Raw genomic sequence first — 6723 nt, 5'->3', positions numbered from 1 at the left:
CAAGTGAAGAATCATTACCCAATCGATGCCTCTGAAAATCCCTCAAACTTTCGTCAAAATCCGAGCTCTCTATCTCAAGTTATGTTAAAGATGGCTAAACCCTCAATTTTGAAATGTTATATTCTGCCCACGTGCTCACACTATACAATCGCGGAACATCTCATGCGATCGCGATGAACAAAATTCCAACCGTTTAAAAATACTCAGCACGAACGCGGATATCTATTTGCTAACGTGTACCACTGCACTACATAGAGTAAATCCTCCCACTGCCCAGGTCCACTCTTCTTCACCGCGAAGGTGGAAAGGGCTATGCGTTTGCGTATCAATGGCCACGCAAATTTCGCGATCGCGGACGAGCTACTGCGATCGCATAGAACAAAAAGGTGACTGCCTAATTCAAGGCTTCGCGATCGCGTCTCGTCCTACGCGACTGCATAAGAGGAAACTAGTAACTGAAGACACCAGAAATTCACCCGAGGCCCCCGGAACCTCAACCAAACGTACCAACAAGTCCTAAAACATCATACGAACTTAGTCGAGCCCTCAAATCACATCAAACAACGCAAAAAAATACGAATCAACTTAATGAACTTTGAAACTTCAAACTTCTACAACCGATGCCGAAACCTATCAAATCACATCCGATTGACCCCAAATTTTGCAAGAAAATTATAATTGACATTATGGATCTACTCCAACTTCCGGAATCCGAATCCAACCCCGATATTAAAAAGTCCACTACCGGTCAAAATCTCAAAAAAATCGACTTTCGTCATTTCAAGCCTAAATGAGCTACAGACCTCCAAAACACAATCTGGACATGCCCCTAAGTCCAAAATCACCCAACAGAGCTAACGGAACTGACGAAACTCTATTCCGGAGTCGTCTTCACACAGTTCCGACTACGGACAAAATTTTAAGATTTAAACTTTTGTTTAGGGACTAAGTATCCCAAAATACCCCCAAAACAAAAATAAAACCTCCCGACAAGTCACATAAGCTGAAACAGATACGAAGAAAGAAGTAAATAGGAGCTCGGGGCTATAACTTTCAAAACGATCGATCGGGTCGTTATAGTCAATCTGCAATGCCTACTCAAAACTCTTGTATAAGAATATTGGAAGACTAAAGAATTCAACTGCGCAACTCACCACTATTTTCTATATCTTCCTAGTTCTTAGCACAAATACTGTATTCCTAAGTTTACTAGTGTATCAAAAGATAGGAAGTGTTAGGAAGCAAAACAAGAGTTGTGTCAAGCTTATAAAAGATTAAAATATTTAGTGGTAAACGATCCATACACTACTACTATAACCAATTATTGAATATCTAAGAGAACCATTGTGACCCAAAGGAACTGGATGTAGGTACCACATCGGTACTGAACCAGTATAAAACTCCTGTGTTCTCAATTTTTAAATTCCTTGCAATTTTTTTTTATCGTCAATCAAACCTGCTGATAAAAAGAAGTTGACTAAGTCTCTTCTAAGTCGACCATATTTTGTTAATTAGTTACAATTCAACCCCCCGTACTTTCAAAAAACCCCACACTTCAGATGCATCACGGATTTTTTCAACTATCGCGCTACGTTTGATTGGATCTTTACCGATGCCATCTAAGTCTATAATAGGAATATTGATTTCAGATTTTTCAGGATCATTATATGACTCAGTATATGCATCTTCTGGTGTATAGAAAATTCTTGGGACTCTTGTAACTCCTGCATCAACTAGCCCTTTAACACCAGCTTTTGTACCATCAAAAGCTATTAATTCACTTGTCCTGTCATAGCTATTTTCACATGTGACAACCATTTACCTTTTTCTGCTAGAGAAATCAAAGATCAATTAGGTTAGATAGGAAGTACTACTAATTACTTCAATGAGAAGAGAGTTTTATTGTGTAAAGTCAAAAATATGGATCCACCATAATTAATCTACTTTATGTCCTATATAATTTTAGGTGGATGTGATGTTGAATTTTAATTATTCTTTTAGGCACTGCATTAAAAGATCTTTAGCGGATAACTTACCAAAATAAAAACTATTTCAAATTTTATAGTTAGATGGGAAATTGTTACACTCCAAATGTTACGGTACTAGTATTATTTTAGGATGTTGAAAGGCAAAATATAAATTCTTATACATACCAGGGTTCTTTTACCTTATTGGACGGCATATGTTTTTAACATACATTTTTAGCGTTTAACGATGTTTATGTCAAACAGAAATCTAAGAAAATCTCAATTATTAGTATATTGAAATTTCAAAAATCGCAAATTTTTTTATTAAAAAAATAAACGAATATTAAATCATAAAGCATAAAATCGAATGTTAAACCAAAAAAATAAAATGAACTTTAAGATATTTTACTCATGCACTACCTTGCAAATTTAAATGGAAAGATAAACACTCATCTCCAATCAGCACAAGTGAGATACTCTCAAAAACCGAAGTTCCATACATTCAGGGATAATCAGCCAGTCCTTTGACATTATCTTTGGTGTTATCCATATTATTTGAGTTCAGTACATCTTACCCTCTCCATACCCCACTTACTGAAACACTAGGTTATTGTTGTTGTAGTACTTTAGTCAACATGGTCCCATTGATTTGTTGCTCAAAAAGAGAACAACATGCTACAAAAACCACAGTGCTCCAGCGTTATGGTTCCTGCTAGGAACAACCGAGCAGCTAAGGCAATTTGCACAACGTTAATTGGTAATAATCAGTCATCACTATCATAGAAAAAAATCTTTATTGCATATACGGTAAGAAGCACAATTATGGACGGAGTAAATCCTGTTAATATCAAATACAAATATAAACACTCCCAAAATCCGGTGTTACTGAGTACATGGGCATCTAATATGAATACCAAGTCTGACTGATAAAACATTTTTTTAAAGTATGGAACAGTACAATAACTGAAGGAAAGAGAGACAAGGTCAGCGGACTCCAGGCAGCTACCATGATAGTCTCCAACTAATAGCACTCTAAGATCTAACAATCGTCGTGTTCGAAAGTGTCTGGATCTGCACATGAGGTACAGAGTGTAGTATGAGTACAACTATCATATCATTGTTTTCGATTGAAAATTTATACTCAGTCATGTTTATACTTGTTTACCGCATAACTCAGTTTTATGACTCTATTTTGATGCATATAAATATTTTGGGCCGAATGCCCTGTTTTACTGAAATACCCGAGTGGCTTGAGAGGTTTATGACTGAGTGAGGCCGAGGGCCTGATTTGTGAGGATATTTATGGGATCGGGCTGCACACCGCAGCATGTTGATATCGGTCGAGGGCCTAATTGTGGGGATGAGTGTGGATCGGGGTTGCCCGCCTGCAGCATATTTAGCACGTGAGTTGTCCGTGCAACACATGAGTTGTCCGTGCAGATTATAGTGCTTGGGTTGAAGGAGCCCCTCCGGAGTCTGTACACAGCCCCAGTGAGCACAGGTACCTATTGAGTGCGAGTGCCGAGTGCTAAGTAACTGGGAGGCATGAGTGATTGTGAGGTATGCCAGAGTAGCAAGAGTGATTGTGAGGTATGCCCGAGTGGCACGAGTGACTGTGAGGTTTGCCCGAGGGGCTATATATGAGTGATGTTTTGCCTGAGAGGTTGTTTATGATTTCATTATTTTTCTCACCTTTGCATTTTTCCTCTGTTTGAAATCTGTTGAAAAATAACCTTAAAGGATTATTTATATCGGAACTAGGTTTAAACGAGATATTTTGTTTCAAATCCTGATTTTAAAAAGCACGAGGTATTTTACTGAGATTTCATGATATGAACGTTATATGTTTTATTGCTCGTCACTACTGCTCAGTCTTTATTTATGGTTGTTACTTACTGAGTTGGTGTACTCATGTTACTCCCTGCACTTTGTGTGCAGATTCAGGTGTAGCTGGATACGGTAACCGTTATTGAGTGTTCTTGTTGCAGATTTTCTTGGAGATAGTAAGGTAGCTGTTTGGCGATCGCAACCCCTGCTCTTCTCCCTCTTATCTTCCTCTAGTTGTATTTAGCTATTTTCCAGGTTGAGTTAGCCTTGATATTGTTAGACTGATTGTAGTAGATGTTCATAACTAGTGACACCCTGATGTCGGGCTTTTCTTTTCCGCACTTCTGTTTTTCTTTGATGTGAACAACTTAAATGAAGGTTTTATGTTAAATAGTATTGAAATTATTTTTGAAATGAAAATATCAGTTTGTTTGGAAATGAGTCGGCTTGACTAGTTCCACGATAGGCTCCATTATGACAGATTAGGTTTTTTGGGTCGTGACAACTACGGAACTTTATACAAGAAAAGCTATAAAATTAGACCAAAAACCAAAATAGGCTCAACCTCGGCCCCCGGGACCACGTCTCAAAATTCGACAAAATTCACAAAACTAGAAAGCTCATTCACTCACGAGTCTAACCATACCAAATTCATCAAAAATCCGACATCGTTTGGTCCTTCAAATCCTTAAATCACTCTCCAAATATTCCAAGCCCTAACCCCTCATTTTCACTAATTACAATGATTAAACAATGGGAAAATCACCATATATACAAGTATTAGGCTCAAGTAACTTACCTCAACGAAACCCCCTTGATTCCCTCTTCAATCTCTCCCAAAACCTCCAAGAACCTAATAGAAATGGTGAAGAATGCACCAAAATTCGCGAAGTGTTCCTATATACCTTTTGAGACCCCGCATCTGCGGCAAAATTCGTCGCACCTGCGAAGCTTGCCTAACATTCCCCTTTCCGCATCTGCGCCTCAGGTTTCGCACCTGCAGGTTCGCAGATGCGACCTCCAACTCGTACCTGCGCAACCTGTCTAGCCCAGCGTTTTCCGCACCTGCGCACTCCCCACGTGCACTAGTGGCCTTGCACCTGCGACTCTTCCTTCCGCAGGTGCGAAAATAGCAGAAGCAGCAGTTCCAACTGCAAATTCCAACTTCGACAAATCCGTTAACCACCCGGAATCACCCCAAGGCCCTCGGGACCTCAACCAAAAATATCAAAAAGTCATATATCAACCTACAAACTTAGTCGAACCTTCGAATCACTCAAACCAACATCCAAACACCAAATTACCCTCAGATTCAAGCCTAAGAACTTCTAAATTTCTAAATTCGGCAACCGATGCTGAAACCAACTAAACCACGTCCGAATGACCTCAAATTTTGTACACACATCATAAATGACACTACGAACCTACTCCAACTTCCGGAATTCTATTACGATCCCGATATCAAATTCTACCACGGACCTCCAAATCACATTTCAGACGTACTCCTAAGTCCAAAATCACCTAACGAAGCTAACAGAACAATCAGAATTCAAATCCGAGATTGTTTACACATAGGTCAACATCCGATTGACCTAACACGACGACTATTAGATCTTAGAGTGCTATCAGTTGGATACTATCATGGTAGCTGCCTGGATCTGCACACGAGGTGTAGAGTGTAGTATGAGTACAACCAACTCAATAAGTAACAAGACTAACCTCTAGGTTAAAAGTAGTGACGAGCTACGCAGGTACAGTCCAGTATAAATAATAGCAATACAGAAAATGTAAGCATGATTTTAGTACAAACACAAAAAATTAATCTGAACAATACGAGGAATATGGCATCTCTGTATCTACATGCTAATGTACATACTGTATGTGATGTACCTTAGTGAAAACTCTATGTACTCACAATCTAAAATACTCAATGAATCAGTACTGTATATGGCCAATCCAGCCCAGGAAAAATCCATCCCAAATATATATGTATATCCATCAACTGACAATCAGTCACTCAGTACTGTATAAGGCCAATCCAGCCCAGGAAAAGATCCATCCCCGAATATCAATGATTCGGACAAGATCCATGTCCAAGAAAAATTCATCCCTCAATATAAATGCTTCGGTTAAGATCCATGCCCAAGGAAGATCCATCCCTCAATATATATATCTATGGCAAGATCTATGCCCAGGGAAGATCCATCCCTCTATATATATATATATATATATATAGAGAGAGAGAGAGAGAGAGAGAGAGAGAGTGTAGACTCCGGAGGAGCTCCTTCAGCCCAAGCACTATAATAGCCTGATCCATGCATCAGTAAATAAAACTTGTTGCGACGTGCAGCCCGATCCCATAATAATAACCTCACAATCAGGCCCTCGGCCTCACTCAGTCATCACTCTCTCCAGTTTCTCGGGCTCACAATGTCATAAAACTAGCCCAAAATGATGATATGGTGTATCAATAAATAACAACAGAGACTGAGATATGATATGAAATGAAGGAATAGGACTGAGTATGAAATTTCAATTTAAACAAATAATTCAACATCAATATAACCTCTGTGGGTCTCAATAATACGGGTATATAGCCTCAGCATGATTTTTAACATGATTCTCAGCTCAATTTCTTTAACACATAAAACTACATGGATAATGCCAAGATTATTTGACTACACATTTCTACGGAACCAATTACGTCATAATTTCTACTGTGCACGCCCACACACCCGTCACCTAGCATGTGCGTCACCTCCAAACAATTCACATAATACGTATAATCAGGGTTCATACCCTCAGCTCCAAGATTAGAGATGTTACTTATCTCAAACTGTGTCATTTCTTACTGTGCAATGCCTTTGCCTCGCGAATCGGCCTCCAAACGCCTTGAATCTAGCCACAAATAATCTGATTCAGTCAATAA

This window comes from Nicotiana tomentosiformis, chromosome 6 (assembly GCF_000390325.3).
Source record: "Nicotiana tomentosiformis chromosome 6, ASM39032v3, whole genome shotgun sequence".
Lineage (NCBI taxonomy): Eukaryota > Viridiplantae > Streptophyta > Magnoliopsida > Solanales > Solanaceae > Nicotiana > Nicotiana tomentosiformis.
The sequence above is the reverse complement of the archived record's forward strand: the minus strand, read 5'-3'. Positions refer to the sequence as shown.